Below are 17,504 nucleotides of genomic sequence, written 5' to 3'. Positions count from 1 at the left end.
ACCATGATAGATTCAAAACTTACAGTCACTATAACTTTAAAAGAAACATTAAGAAAAAAAAGAAACATTAAGTTGTACATTGGAGTGAAAGATCGGTCAACCATTGTGAAAATGTATAACATTGTCACAAATGGCCTTGGTTAAAAATCGTTGCAAAATATAGAACCACAAATGAAAAATTAACTCAAAAACATTTGCCTGATGTTAGTAATACCACTTTTGAATTTAATAAAAAAGTATTTTTAATCTGTTTGATGTGTTGATAATTCATATTTTAAATAAAATGATTGTTACACTATGTTTTAGATCTAGTTATTGAGCACATAAATTATTATCATATACATTTATAGACAGATGTTTGTTATTGGGATAATACAGTTTTTACTTGTTTTACAAATTGTCATTTTCAGAAGTTTCTTATACTGAATAAATTTGCATAGTACAAATTTCTCAAATTGTTTTTAGAGACTTATTTTTTACATTAACTGTACCAATATGGAGTAGCTTTGTGGTGCTTCTACTTCTATTACATAAGGTAGCATGATGACTTTTACCTTCTTGTCCCAACCATTTTTACAACACTCAAATTAACTATATAGTGATATCATTTCAGGGCATTAATATAAAAATAGCATAACTGAATTCTGTCTGATCCAAACAGTAATGCCTCTCCTGTTAAACTAAGGGAAACACATCTGTGCTCTTTTTTACAGTGATAAAATTTTTAAATATTTAAACTAAGAGTTATTTTATTTCTAATTATCATTTCTGTGATTCTAAAAATATTCTATCAGAAAAAGTTCATTTTAATTTGATTTTCCTGTTTTGACTAAGATACTCTTTAGCTAATTTCTTATTATTTTTATATTGGAGGAAATGCTGGTATTCTTAGTAGTTTTAAAACTCCTAGGTACCCAAAGGATACAAAACTACTGGTCCCAAGGGAAACATGCACTCTGATGTTTGTAGCAGCATTATCTACAATAGTTAAATTATGGAAAGAGCCCAAGTGCCCATCAACTGATGAATGGATAAAGAGAAAGGGGTGTGTGTGTGTGTGTGTGTGTGTGTGTGTGTATACATATATATATACATATATATATACATATACATATATGTACACATATACATATATACATATACATATGTATACACACACACACACACACACACACACACATTGGAATATTATTTGGCCATGAAAAAGAATGAAATCTTGTCAATTGCAACGACATGGATGGAGTTAAAGAGTATAATGCTAAGTGAAATAAGTCTGTCAGAGAAAGACAAATACCATATTATTTCACTCATATGTGGAATTTAAGAAACAAAACAAATTTGTGGAGGGAGAAAAAAGAGAGGCAAACCAAGAAACAGACTCTTAACTATAGTGAACAAACTGAAGGTTACTGGAAGGGAGGAGGTGGGGGAAGGAGTTAAATAGGTGATGGGTATTAAGTAGAGCACTTGTGATGAGCACTGGGTGTTGTATATAAGTGATGAATTACTAAATCTTATAGGTGAAACTAATATTACACTGTATGTTAACTTACTGGAACTTAAATAAAAATTTGGAGAAGAAAAATTAATAAAGTTCATGGGTACAAAGAACAGACTGCTTGTTGCCAGGGATGGGGGTGGGGGAGTGTAAAATTGGTGAAGGGAGTCAAAGGTACAAACTTCCAGTTACAAATAAGTCCTGGGATGTAATGTACAGAACGATGACTATAGTTAAATGTATAGTATTGCATATTTGAAGTATATAGTTAAATATATAGTATTGCATATTTGAAAGTTGCTAAGAGCAGATCTTAAGTCTCATCCCATAACTATGCGTGATGACTTATGGGTGATCATTTTGCAATACATACAAATACTGAATCGTTATGTTATACACCCAAAACTAATATAATATTATATGTCAATTAGACTTCAAAAAAAATCATAGTGGTTTCAAACTCTTATTTTATCTAAAGCAAAGTTTGTGTCTATAACACAAGCCCTTAAGAAACTAGCTAATTCACACTATTAGCATTAGTTAGGTTCTCTTCAGAATTTTGTCAGATTATGAGTTCTTCTAATGTCAAAGTGTGTTCCACAAAGAAATATTTGGAAAAACATCTCTTACCAAACATTTTTTTAAAATTCAAGTTAGTTAACATATAGTGTAGTATTGGTTTCAGGAGTAGAATGTAGTGATTCATCACTTAATGTAAAACACCCAGTGCTCATCCCAACAAGTGCCGTCCTTAATGCCCATTACCCATTTAGCCCATCCCCCTACCCTTCCAGGAACCCTCAGTTTGCTCTCTATATTTAAGAGTTTCTTATTCTTACCAAACATTTCTAATTCATTTTTGAAAATCACGTGGTCTTCAAATATAATGAACTTTGGATGGGTACACAAAAGACAAACTGTATGCCTTAGAATAGTGTTTCTTCAACAAAAGAGTCAAAATATCACTAGAAATTATAATTGGTAGGATATTACTTTTATCCTGAACCTCTTTCCCCAAAGCATCAAACCTTTAGATCTTCATTATTTGACCAGAAACATTTTAAGAGTTAGCTGGGATAACTGTAAAGAAATGATTGGGGAATGTGATGACCTCTTTTTAGAGAGAGGCAAAGAATATCTATCAAAACTTGGGAAAATATGTCATAATATAGTTTGACCTTCCAACTTCTCAGAAATTACTGTATCTGGATTTTTTCTTTATGCCAACATAACAAAGGGACACCAAGGAGCAAGGATACCAAAAGTCTTCCCTTAAACCACCCAACTCAAGAGGAATTAGAAATGAGTCCATTCACTGAGACATCTGCATAGCTTCCCAGATGGTACTAAATATGAATCATCCAGAGAGAATCAGAGAAGTTCTTTTCAGAATTCTGACCTTTCTGAATTTTCCCAAATGACCAGCTTTAGGACCAGCTACCTTGTTGAATATGAAGGTGGGGGAGATATTTCTCAAACTGGGAACCAGAAAGGAGTGAAAAATGAGATTTGTGCTCAACATTGAGTCTATAAAAGAAATAACAGGATTTATGTGTATCTGGAATGACTGGATTGTATATCTCTGGGTTGGAAAGGAAACAGCTCACTGTGATAGAATTATGATCCATGTCACAGAGGAGCACAGAGTATTTGGGTCAAATATTTTCCCACAAATGGTAATAAACTTATGGAGTGGATGTCCATAAAGGGTTCTCTGAACAAGAAACAGTAATGAGCTCAACAGACATCCATTCAATGACTCAAACAGTGACATTAAATGCTATTCCCATACACACAAAAGCAAAAATCAAGTTTGATATTTATGGTAGTCCACATACTGAATCCCAAGGGCTTATTCTTTCTTTATACAAATGACAGCCTCTCCCTGGTTTGTCTCTTCATGGATGAAGCTGTTGATCTGAGAATCCCAACCCAAGTCCTCAAAGAGGAAATTGATGGAATACGGATAAAGGAAAAAATGGAGAAAAAAGAGTGGTGATAAAAGTTGACAGTCCTGAAAAAATAGAAAATTAATTTGAATTTTTAAACTGTTTTTCCCTATCATATAATAAAAAATTTCCAAAACTACAAGGCATTCACAGGAAACAAAATTAATGGACCAAAAATTGCAATAAAATTTTGTTCTTGAGAACTGCAATATGGTGTGTGTCTCCTCCCTGCAAGGGAAATTACTCTCTCAGATGCCACCAATGGTTATGTAGTCGCCAAAGTCAATAATCATTTTCTCTTCAGCTTTTTATGCTGTTGTGAGGTATTTGCTATTGTTGGCCTTTCCTTGTTTTTTTCAAAATCTGATTATAGTCCTCACTTCACAATGTATATGTATAACAAACGATCATGGTGTATGTGTTAAATATATATAACTTTTATTTTTAAAAAATTAAATAATTTCAAAAACTTTAAAAAAACCCACAAATGCTCGGAGGCAGTCCCATCAGTAGATGCTCATAGCAGTCTTGGAAACAGATCTTCTAAAATTATAATGATATTAAATATTCTCCTTACATTTATGAGATATTTTTTCACGTTCAATACATTTGTCTCATTACTTTCATACACTGCTGAGGAGAGAAAAACACTTTTGGAAAACAATTTGGCAATGCATCTAAAAAAGAGCCTTTAAAATGTTTTCAATAAGCTTTGACCAGGATATTCTGAAACCTAGGAACTTATGCTGGGGAAGTCACATAAGAGCCATAGAAATATTTCTACACTAGAATGTTTATTGCAGCGTTGTTAAAATAGCCTCCCCTCCCAAGAAAACAACCTAAAAATATGTACAATAAAAGGGAAAAATTAATTATGGTACATAACTGCAATGAAATGCTTTTAAAACAGCGATTAAAAAATAACTTTAAGACTACTTAATGACATGGGAAAATGTTCATGACGTAGGGTTAGGTGGAAAAAGAATGTTATAACAGGTATGATATGATCCAATGTTATTTATTTATGTGTGAAGGAAAAGTCTGCAAAGAAGAAAAATAAAATGTTAATATTAGCAAAAAACACTTTTATTCCAATGGCATTTATGGCACCAGTTTTCCTATGTCTCCTAAAACTTTGCACACCATTCATCTCTTCCTTAAAAACAGATATTTCTACATATTCTCTCCTCAAGCTCCTTGAGCTCATTTTCTATGCTGATGAACTCCTCTGAACTCCTCGTGATGAACTCCTCATGATTTCAACTGCCTTTTCTGTGCAGCTGAGTCCCAAGTCTATGTCCTTAGCCTTAAATTCTGAGTTCCACTCAAATTTTTCGCTGTCTTCTGGGATAGATGGAACTCAGTGTTGTGCAGATAGTTCACTGCAACTCTATTATCCTTCCTGCAAATTCCACCTAACCTTATATCATGAGACAGTGTGCCTCTCTCAATTGGCATTCATTTGGGTGTCTTGAGACACTTATTTTTCAGGTGCTCTGAAGAAGAACTGCATCTGAAGTTTTCCTTTATGGCATCTGAAGTAGATTCTGTATACACTGCACAGCTTTAGGTTAAGCCAGACCATCCCATGCCTGCCAACTTTGGAGTCAATCTGTCCCCCAAGTTTTGTATCATGTACTTACAGACAGAAATATAATTGCACTTGCTTCGCTTAAACTGCAAAATGCATTCTCTGTGTCTCTCAAAAGTACAGAGGATTTTACTTTAACTGATTGCTGACTATGTGTAGCTTTGGGCATTTGAAATTCTCTTATCATGCCAGAACAGCATGCATGGGCTGCCTCAGTCCTATCAGGGTACAGCATTCCTCTTGTTTCTCCTTATTAAGCTTCCCCTTTTCTTGACAGATTCACTTCCCCTGTTTCAGTGTCCTCTTTCTCTTAATGTGCATTAATTCCCTCCAGACTTAGATTCCAACTATTCACAGAATTATTTTGGGTGGAAACCCAGAAAATAAGCACCTAGGCACTTTTGGGATCTGCATTGCCTGGTCTTTTTTTTTAACCTTCTTTTTAATGTTTATTTATTTTTGAGAGACAGAGCATGAGTGGGGGAGGGGCAGAGAGAGAGAGGGAGAGAGAAAGCAGCAGAGGGGCAGTGAGAGAGGGAGATACAGAATCCTAGCAGGCTCCAGGCTCTGAGCTGTCAGCACAGAGCCCAACGCAGGGCTTGAACTCACCAACTGCGAGATCATGACCTGAGCTGAAGTTGGCACCCAACTGACTGAGCCACCCAGGCACCCCTGTATTGCCTGATCTTTAACCAGCACCCACACTTCTGCTGCCTCATGCTTCTATATTAAGCTTTGTGTGTAGCTTCGAAGGATGGGATAATAGAGGTCTGCAGCCAACAAGTGTTCAGAGACAGGCCCTGAGGTTGGGGAGAAGAAAACATTCTGGGGATTGAAACTTTAGTCTCATTCTCACTCAGATTTTTCATGAAATATCTATTTGTCCCTCATGTTTACAGCTACTGAAATGAGCAGAATAATATCAAAACTCACAACTATTTTGATTCCCAAAGGCAAAATAAGATCCTTTGATTTGTGGTTCATTTTCTAATGTGGAGTAATTGTGAAAAATTTTCAGCTAATTATCTTCTTTGTGAATAACTGTAATATCAAGGTGAGAGCAAATACCCCTTCAAATACATCTGATGCCAATGCAAGCAGGTGTAGGTGGCTCTGTGTTACTTCTTTACTCCCCCAGTTCCAGACTCCAGGGTCAAGTGTTCACCGTATCCCCAGTAATGTGGAAGTAGTTGTCGTTGTTTTCCACAACGATCTGATAAAATGATACTTTTAATTATTCCTACTGTACAGATGAGGACACTGAGGTTTAAATAGATAAAATAATTTCCTTGACTGATTGCAACATAGGCAGGTCTGCCTCCAGAGTCTACACTGCCAGATCTGCAAATGGTACACTGGATACATGGTTTAGGCTGCCTCCTCTCTGCAACAAACCTAGAATCGTCATTTCACGTCATTGAGCACATGCCCACTTCCTGCTGGTACCAATCTTCCACCTGCCGGATATCTTTGTAGTTTGTCCTTTTCACTTCCGTGGTGCACAGCTTCTTTAAATCTCACCTGGACTCTTCAAATTGCCTCCTATTGAGTTATCTTTCTGGGGTACCTGGGTGGCTCAAGAGATTAAGCATCTGACTTTGGCTCAGGTAATGATTTCACAGCTCGTGAGTTTTTGACCCACATAGGGTTCTCTGCTGTCATCTCAGATCCTGCTTGGGAACCTCTGTCACCCTCTCTTTCTGCCCTACCCCCACTCACGTGCACTCTCCCTCAAAAATAAATAAACATTTAAAAAAAAAGAAATATGTTTCCGTGCCTTGATGGCCTCATTCTTTTGTCTATCTTACACATTGCCTCCAACAGATAAATATTTCTTAAGTAATGCTTGATCATGGTTTCATCTTGCTTAGTAGCCTTTGTTGGCTCTCCATTAGATCCCCTCCAAAATCTAGCCCCCCCACCTCTTCTCAGGTTTCTGTCCCAGTATATCTTCCACACTAGAATACACATGCTTGAAGATGGAGTCTTTTTCTATTCTATTCACAAACATATATGTACCATCTAGAACAGAGCCTGGCAGAGTAGGAGCTCAAATAAGAATGAAGAAATCTTGCGGTTTAGCCAGATCATATTACTCATTGCTCCCAAAATAAATAAATCCTAGATTTTTTCCAACTTGGTTCCTTTGCTTAAAATAGTCTCCTACCTAGGGAGTCTTCCCTACCATTCCTATTTACACAATTTAATTTCCATTACAATTTACCCATTACTTAAGTTATAGCTCATAAGTCAAGTTCTCCAGCTGGAAACATCCTCCCTCTCCCCCATACTTTGGTTATGATAACTCTGGTCTCACACTCACTGCATTTGCTTTGAATTATAGTTAAGTCTCCTCCATTAGCTTATGAAAACATTGACTCACGAACAGGGCAATGTCTTATTCAGCTTTGCATCCCCCATAATGTTGAATATAATATAAGCCTAAACAAATGTTTGTTGATTATTTAAATTGAATTGAGTCTCAGTACAAGCCAGTTCTGAACTTCTTCCTCATATTAGTAAATATGGGTACACATGTAAACAAATAACAATGGTAAAAACAGTAATGACATTGAACACTAAGCGCTTTGCATGGATTTAATCCCTCTAGCAGCCCTATGAGTCAGGTACTATCATTATCAGATAGGAAAGCTGGGGAACAAATAGATTAAGTTCTCCAAATTCCCATAGTTAGGCCAAGGGAGATCCTCAATTTTAAATCAGGAGGTTTGACTTTAGAGCACATGCTTTTAACCTTGGATATGACTGCCTCTTCCAATATTGGAGAAAGGAGAAATTTTAAGAGTCAAATATAGGTATTTTTTAAAAGAGCCAAATATGGAGCCACATTTATCTATGCCACAGGCCTGTAACTATTCAAACACTTAGAAATTCAGCATACAGTAGCCACCATCCCCCCTTATCTGCAGAGGACACACCCAAGACCCCCAGTGGAGGCCGCAGATAATACCAAACCCTGTATATACTATGTTTTTTTCCTTTACATAAATACCTGTGATAAAGTTTAATTTATAAATTAGTCGAACTAAGAGGTTAACAATGATATTAATAATATCATAGAATAATTGTGACAATATACTGCAATAATAGTTATGTGGATGTGCTGCATCTCTCAAAATATCTAACCGTACTGTATTCACCCTTACTCTTGTAATGATGCAGGATGATAAAATGTCTACATGATATGAAGTGAGGTAAGTGACATAGCATTAGGCTACTATTGACCTTCCCCCTGAGGAACTGAAGCCACAGAAAGCAAAACCGTGGATAAGGAGGACTAGACTGTATTTGGATTTATATTTTATGAGTGTCCACAATTATGTTTAGCAACAGTAAAAGAAGTAACAAGACATCATGCATTTTTTACATTAAAAAAAAGAAGTCAACAAATCAATAAAAATGCAAGAATAGATTTGAGGTGCAATTTGTGGAGAACTGTTTTTGTTGACACGAAAATATTCCTTTCCAGCATCAGGAGGCTTGGAATTCATAGCTTTGTGATCTTAAAATAAAGACATACTTTATTCTTTGAACTATCCACTAGATGGCAGAAAACTGTCACTGTCTAAAGCAACTTTACTGGCTGAGTCCCAACTCCTTTCTTAGCTTCAGATTTATGCCAAATGCTTTTACCTCTACCCCTAGCAATGCTGGCCTTTTCACATATGGCATTTTAAAGCAAACTACTATTTTTAAGCTGGGAAAAATCAGAGGTTTTCACAGGAATAAATATTAGGCATGAGCATGCTAATTATATGTTTGTGTTGCTCTGCTTTAACATAGTACGAACAGATGCAGAGACTTGTGGAAGAAGGGCTGGTATCCCACATAAAATGTTCCATCCAGATGTTAGATATTAAAGTTGAGCAGAAAAGCCTCCAGTAGGATGGTTTTCTGTAACTTTCAAGCCCAAGTTCTCATCCCTGTTACATGGTAGACTCACCCTAGGGGCCCTATCCCAGACCCCAAATCTCTGATGATGGAGCCTGGGCATTGGTATTTTTTACAGCCTCCTCATATACAATAAGAGGATACAAGTAGACATTCCAGTCTTTTTTCCAGCATTAAATTCTAGAATTGATGCCTAACAACACACTCCATGAGTGCGAGAGCTACTTCTGCTCTAGAGCCTTCACGATTATTAACTTGGTCGATTCACACAACTATGACAAAGCTGGGGAAAAGCGAGACAGAAAAGTTTCACAATGTGCCCAACACCACATGAGATATGACCAGGCAGCCTGGTTCTAGAGTCTGATCATATAATGTCATGTCATAATTCCCTCATAAATAGTTGATTAATGAATAAACTATATCCATCTCTATTTTTCTACCTATTGTACCTGCACTAACAATTATGGTTCCTACATTGTTATTTAAGCCATAACTGCCATAATATACCTGGGAACTGTGCATGGCAAAGGCCAACTGTAAAAAAAATCAGTATATTTGAAAGTGTTGTTTTTCTGGATTAAATTGTAACTGAACTCAGTAATCTCTGGCATTTTGCAAAAGATGAGCATTTGAAATGCACTTATTGAAATTTTCTAGAAAATTCTAGTTAAATTAATCATATAAACATTTATTGACGGGGGTTTCACTCCAGGACTCATAAGAGATTAATAAAACTAAATTCTGTCCACATTCTGTGCTCCTTTTTTAGAATCTCACTTTTTTGGAGCATTGAACATGTAAGTCTCTTGACCCAGCAGGGAGAACTTCCTTAGAAGCACAAGTGAATGTGGTATAGATTCTTCCCCACTTGACTTAACAAGGTGAATTCCCTGGAGCCTTGAAAAGAAAATACGTTTTGTCAACATTGCTTGCTAAATGAAGACCTAGGAGACAGAGGTAAGTAGTAAATATGATGTACAGTTGCTATGAACTTTTGGATGATCTTTGAGGAGAATAATGATGTTCACAAGAACTAAATGGTCCTAAGTGTGACCATCATGTGATATTATTTTTTTTTACTTTTTATAATGGAAAAAATATGAAAAAGTAGAATGAGTGATGTAATAAATACTCATGTACCCATCACCTAAATTCAACAATTATTAACACCCTGTCAATTCCTTATCTGTACCTCTATTCCCTTGCCCTCACACATGGGTTATTTTGAAGCCAACCCCAGACATGATATTATTTCATCTGTAAGAATTTTAGGATCACATTCCAAAAGAAAAGGGCTCTTCTTAAGAGACCATAATCATTACATGATACTTAAATTAATAATTACATTTTTAGGGGCGCCTGGGTGGCTCAGTCAGTTAAACATCCAACTTTGGCTCAGGTCATGATCTCGTGGTTTGTGGGTTCGAGCCCTATGTCAGGCTTGTGCTGACAGCTCAGAGCCTGGAGCCTGCTTCAGATTCTGTGTCTCCCTCTCTCTCTGCCCCTTCCCCACTCATGCCCTGCCTCTCCTTCAAAAATAAATAAACATTTTAAAAAATTTAAACAAAAAATAATAATTACACTTTTAGAACCCATTTATCTAGATCCCATTCATTATTGGAGGCCCTGGCCCTGAGGAATGTAGGTTAGCATTGAGTATCTGATTTTTAATTTCAGAAAGTGTTTTATCTGATGAGTTTTAACCAGGAAGAATATAAACTTCCTCAGTACTGCACCAAAGTTTACCTTATTCTCTCCTACCACTTTGTTTAAACTTTAGACTATGTCTGATTCTTGCTAAGTAGTCGTAATCTCCGTAGTAACCATTTCGCTATAGAAAAAAATTTTAATTTTTTAATTTTATTTAAATCCAAGTTAGTTAACAGATAGTATTATAATGATTTCAGGAGTAGAATTTAATGATTCATCACTTACATGTAACACCCAGTGCTCATCCCAATGAGTGCCCTCCTTAATGTCCATTATCCATTTAGCCCATCCCCCCACCCAACACCCTTTTAGCAACCCTCAGTTTGTTATCTATATTTAAAAGTCTCTTATATTTTGCCTCCCTCTCTCTTTTTATCTTATTTTTCCTTCCCTTCCCTATGTTCATCTGTTCTGTTTCTTAAATTCCACATGAGCGAGGTCGTATATTTATTTTCCTCTAGCTGACTTATTTCGTTTAGCATAATACACTTTAGTTCCATCCACATTGTTGCAAATGGCAAGATTTCATTCTTTTTATGGCTGAGTAATATTCCATTACCACATCTTCTTTATCCATTTGTCAGTCAGTAGACATTTGGGCTCCTTCTATAACTTGGCTATTGTTGATAGTGCTGCTATAAACAATGGGGTGTATGTGACCCTTCAAATTAGCATTTTTGTATCCTTTGGATAAACTGAGGAACCTCCACACTGTTTTCCAGAGTGGTAGCATAAGTTTGTATTCGCACCAGCCGTGCAAAGTGTTCCCCTGTCTCCACATCTTCACCAAAATCTGTGTTTTCTGAGTTAATTTTAGCTATTCTAACAGGTGTGAGGTGGTATCTCATTGTGGTTTTGATTTGTATTTCCCTGATGATGAGTGATGCTGAGCATCTTTTCATGTGTCTGTTAGCAATCTGGGTGTCATGTTTCTTCTGGGTTAAATATCAGTGGCATACATTGTGCTAGATACTGGAACACAGTGATTTAACATATCACAGAAGTCTACTATACATCCCCCAAACTGTAGATTGGGTGATAATTTTTAAGTCATGAAGAGACTTTCATTGCAATCAGACAGTGCAATGAGGGATGCTGACTTTGGAGGAAGGACTCTCAACAAGGGGATGACCTTGACAACAGCCTTTTGGGCTCAGAATTTCTCTCTTGAAGACATAGGATTAACATGGAGGCTGTCTCCCCAGGCAGAGCTCCCTTGTGTGCAGTTAGTTACTTGGTCCATTAAGTCCCGGAGGTGTGGAGCACAGCAAGGGGTATTTCTCCCTTGTTTTGTGCAAATTCCGCAAGGTCAACGAGAGGCTTTTTCTAAACCATTGTCCCAGTCAGGTCTGGCAGCCACCCAATATTTATCTGGGAAAGCCAGGCATTAATTCTGGCTTCATAAAGTGAAGAGGTGTGGAAAGGAAAGGAGACAATTTATAACTGAAGACTATCTTTGAGGTTCCCAAAAGGCCATGATGGCCAATTTTAGAGTTGGAATGGGACTTGGCACGGTGTTATGGCTCTGGTCCCTGAGTGCACTTTCAGTGGCAGAAACCCAAACATGAGAAGTGAGATACAGCAGGCTACATGAAAGTGATGTTTCTATCAGCCTAAAACTAACTGAAGATTATGCATGGATATAATTCAGCACAGTGAACCATCCTATCTTAAACAGTTATACAAAAACACATCTGATAGTTCCTTTCAAAGACCTATTTCAATTTTCTCAAGCTGTCATTGAACTGATTCATAGTCAACTCTCTCTTTCCTCCTCTGTTTCTCTAGGAGTCTGCTTTTCTTAATCTTCATTCTGGCACTGTTCTTTTCTTTCCAAGTATGCTATTTAAACAAGTTCAGCCATTCTAATCATCTTAATCACCTTCCACATATACTTTACATCACCAGCCTCTCCCTTTCTGTCATGTAGCCACTCCTCGTATCCTCCTCATTCTCTATCTGGACAAGATCCTAACACACCTAGCAGAACCAGGCAATAGAAGTATCTCTCTTTTTCCCTTCTCTCTCTCTCTCTCTCTCTCTCTCTCTCTCTCATTAACCAAGATACCTCTACTACAAATTACCCCTAGTAAGAGTCGCAACCATGTCTTTCACCCCAATGCAGAACCTCAAACCCTTTGTTCTTTTTTCTCACATTCAATTTTTTTTACATAATGGTTTTCATTATTTCTATCAAGAATGCATTTCCTTCATGATGACCCAAGCATTTATGATAACCCAGGCACTTCACATACAGACTACTCTAATCTGGTCAGTGTATTACCCATTTCTCACCTTTCTCCAGATGAAGTCTTCAGGAGATGTGTTACATGTCATTTGTCAAGGCATCACCTCTATTTTCCAAAAGTTCATGCAATAACCCCTCTGTTGGATAAGCAGAACAGCAAAGAGCATACACTTTGGTGTCAGAAACATTTGAATTTAAATCCTTGTTCCATCCCATATAGCTAGATGACAATGGGAAAGTTGTTTACCCCACTTAGCTTTATTTTCCTCATCCATAAAATGGGTATGACAATAAAAAACAACTTTCTTCATAGCACTGTTACAAGAATTAGGTTAACTAATGTTTAAAGTACTTACATGGTGACCAGCATGTAAGTGTTTAATATATGTGGGCTTTTGGGATGGAAAGTGAATTGAGAAATGACTAGAAACCCAAAAACTAAACTGTAGGATATGCCATTTCTCCTTATCCCTTACTCCCCTTTCACCTAACACACACACACACACACACACACACACACACACACACACACACCACGCATAACAAGAGATAAAGTTGAATCAATGAAGTAGGCAGATGAAATCGACACTGATCAAGAGTTGGGAAGTTTTGTGACCCAACAGGCAGAGCCAACAAAAGAGAGTTTCTAGGATGTTAATATCAAATGAAGAAAAAGAGGATGGAAAAAATTAATTTAAATTAGATAAGAGTTCACAAGTATGTTTATTTCTCATATTTCTTACTACATTCTATGTTACCACTCAAATTCCAGCTTTATTTAATCCATTCTCCATGTTCTGAATTTTGTTCAACTAGATTTGTCCTCTTGGCAAATCTTCTCACATTTATAAACCAGTTAGCAAGCATTAAACAAATTGTTACATAACTAGCTGCATGGAGACCTGTGCAGGTCTGTGTCAAAAGAATATCTATATAGATAGATGATAGATGATAGATAGATAGATAGATAGATAGATAGCCTACCTGAGATTATCACCTAAAACAGAAACATACACAAATTGGAAAATTAAAAGAGTATAAATGAAGTCTCCTTTCTATTCTTGTCCCCATTTCCCCTCCCTCCCTTCCTCCATTGGTGACAAGATTTTTAAGTTTCTTAGTGGGTCTTTCTAGCATTCCATTATTCACTTAAAACAAAATGAGTACAGATTGTTCTTCCCAATTTTTACATATAACGTAGCATATCAGACAGATTATTCTGCATATTGACTTTTTAAAATTACACTTTTTATTTTGAGATAATTCACATGCAGTTGTAAGAAATAATGCAGAGCAAACCCTGCATCCTTTACCCATTTTCCCCAAATGGTAACATCCTTCAAAACTATAGTACAATATCACAATCCAGATACTGAGATTGATGCAGTCTAGACACAGAACAGTTCCGTCATCACAAAGATCCCTTCCCCCGTCCTTTGGATAGCCACACCCACTTCCTACCACAAATCAGTTCTTCATTTCTATAATTTTTTCATTTCAAGAACATTATATAAATGAGAGGCACCAGGGTGGCTCAGTGGGTTAGGCGCATCCATCTCTTGGTTTCAGCTCAGGTCATGATCTCACCATTTCGTGGGTTCGAGCCCTGCTTTGGGCTCTGCACTGACAGCATGGAGCCTACTTGGGATTCTCTCTCTCCCTCTCTTTGCCCCTCCCCTGCTCACACTGTCTCTGTGTCTCTCAAAAATAAATAAAATTTTAAAAAAGAACATTATATAAATGAAATTATGTAGTATGTAACCTCTAGGAATTTAATTTCTTCATGCAACACAATTCTGTAAAGATTCTTTCAGGTTGTTGCATATATCAATAGTTCATTCCTTTTTCTCACAGAGTAGTATTCCATGGTAAAGGTAAACCACAGTTTCTTTAAGTTTTCACTCATTGGGATATTTCTAACTTTTGTCTGTTATAAATAAAACCAATATAAGCATTCATGTACAGGTTTCTGTGTGAACATAAGTTTGCATTTCTTTAAAATTTTTTAATGTTTTATTTTTTATTTTTGAGAAAGAGACACAGCACAAGTAGGGGAGGGCCAGAGAGAGAGGGAGACACAGAATCTGAAGCAGGCTCCATGCTCTGAGCTGTCAGCACAGAGCCTGATGCAGGGTTCAAACTCAGGAACTGTGAGATTATGACCTGAGCCGAAGTCAGATGTTCAACCAGCTGAGTAACCCAGGTGCCCTGAATTTTAATTTCTTTGGAATAAATTCCCAGGAGTAAAACTTAGGGATGACAAAGTAATTGCATGTTTAGTTTTATGAGAGACTATCAAACTGTTTTCCAGAATGGCTGTACCATTTAACATTCCCTCCAGCAAAACATGAGTGATCCAGTTTCTCCAAATCCTCACCAGCATTTGGTATTGTCACTAGTTTTTATTTTGGTAATTTTGGAAGGTGGGTAGTAACATCTCATTATGGCTTTAATTTGCATTGCCCTGGTGGCTAATGATGTTGAACATATTTTTATGTGTTTATTTGCCATATGTATATCCTCTTCAGTAAAAGGATTCACGTTTTGCCTGTTTTGTATTTGAAATTTTTTTTGCTGTTGAGTTTTAAGAGTTCTTCATATATTTTACTTATTAGTCCTTTGTTGGATATGTGGTTTGCAAATATTTTCTCCCAATCTAGGCTTGTCTTTTCATCCTCCAATGGTGTCATTCAAAAACAAATTTAATTTTTTATTAAGTCAAATTTATCCCCAGCATAGATGAAAGTTCAGGCTCCCTGCTTGCTACACATTCTCTGACACCACCCTGACAAAAGGGGTGTGAAGAAAGTGGGATGGAAATCTTGTCTCCCTACTCAGCCTTTGCTTGTATGTCTGGGGGTGGGGCCATAGTTTTTTTCTGTGGGGTTTGACTGGAGTAGTTATTCTTTAAAAGTTTTCTGTTCTGCTAGCCTTCCCATTTCCTAATCTTTTGGCTAGAGAGAGTAAGCTTTTTTTGAGGCATTTTTGTCTTCTCCCATTAGCATTTCCAAGTTGCCACTTTTTCAGCAGCAAGTCTGGAATATATGAGGCAAAAAGGAAACCCAGGGCACTCACCACCGTGGTTTTCTTGGGTTCTGAGATTCCTATCTCTTGTGCCTTCTCTCCATCTTTCAGAGTTTTCTTATGTTTTTGTTTCTTTGTTTACACATATAATGTCCAGAATTTTTATTTGTGCTTAGGGAAAGGAAAAGGGAAGATTGCATCCACTCTATCTTCCTGGAAAGTGTAACTTGTCATTTCACTTCATTATTAAGAGTTATCTGTACCAGAACATAAAGACTGTCTCATTTTTATGGCTACACATATTTCATTGCATGGATAAGCCATACATAACTCACTTAGCCAGTCCCCTATTTTGGAACATTTGAACCATCATCTGAAATTATTAACAATTCTACAAGTAATGTGTTATACATATGTTATTTTTCATGAATGCAATTATACCTGTTGGACAAGTTCCCCCAAAATGAAATGATTGGTTCAAAAGTTATATGCACTCACAATTTTGTGAGTTAATGCCAAACTACCCTCCATAGGAATGGTACCAATCTATACTTCAACCAGTTAAGTATAAGAGTGTCTATTTTTCTGCACTGTGTGTTTGCTATCAATAATTTCCCCCAAACTTACAGGTGAAAAAGAATATTTCATGTTATTTTCATTTGTTTTTCCTTTGAGAGGATTATAGCCTCAACATATACTTTCCAATTTGTATTTCCTTTTCTGTGAATTGATAGCTCATATACTTTGAAGAACATTCTATCAGTTAGTCTGGCTTTACATTAACGTCTAAAATTGCTTTATAAACTAGAAGCAAGGTATGATTTAAATACATTAAAATTCATCCACTTTCAATATGTAGTTTGATGTGTTTTGACAAATGTATTCACTCATGTAGCCACAAGCACAATCAACATGGGACATTTCCATCATCCAAAAAGTTCCCTTGGGCGCACTTGTAATCAATTACCCCTCCCCAAAACATTCTCAAATATCTTCTACTGAACCAACAGCTGACTTAATTAAGAATGTCTAGAGAAGGTATTGTTTCACTCACAGACTAATTGCTACTCTCCTTTGGAACTAATGGGTAAGTAAGGCAGAAGGGTGAATATATGACTATCTTATTATCTTAGATAATGAGCCGTTAGATGACAGGAAACATGGCTTTCATATGTTTTATGCTACATTTAGTACTGGCAAGCATTTAATAAATATTATCATCAATCAACATTTGCTTCTAACTTGCAACTAGTCATCAGTTGGTCATAAAAATGAGGAAATAATCAACTCACAGTCTAAAATATAAAAACAGTCCCCCACTTAACTGACTAAATGATGGTAAATACATTCTTGTAAGAAAAAGGAAAACAGCAATAGCATACAGGCAAAGGCCCTCTCATTAAAATGAGTGTGAGCAATACTCTGTTGAATTTGGGTGGATTCATCACCCTCATGTTGAAGCTCTCTGCTGCAGAGCTGATGTGCAATCACTGAGCCGCAGCCAGCTTTGCAAGGCTGAACTGGAAAGCCACTGTGCACCCACACAATAGAGTGGCAGCGTTCAGTCTC

Source organism: Panthera pardus, unplaced genomic scaffold (genome assembly GCF_024362965.1).
Source record: "Panthera pardus isolate Hobbes unplaced genomic scaffold, ASM2436296v1 HiC_scaffold_17, whole genome shotgun sequence".
Classification (NCBI taxonomy): domain Eukaryota; kingdom Metazoa; phylum Chordata; class Mammalia; order Carnivora; family Felidae; genus Panthera; species Panthera pardus.
The sequence above is the reverse complement of the archived record's forward strand: the minus strand, read 5'-3'. Positions refer to the sequence as shown.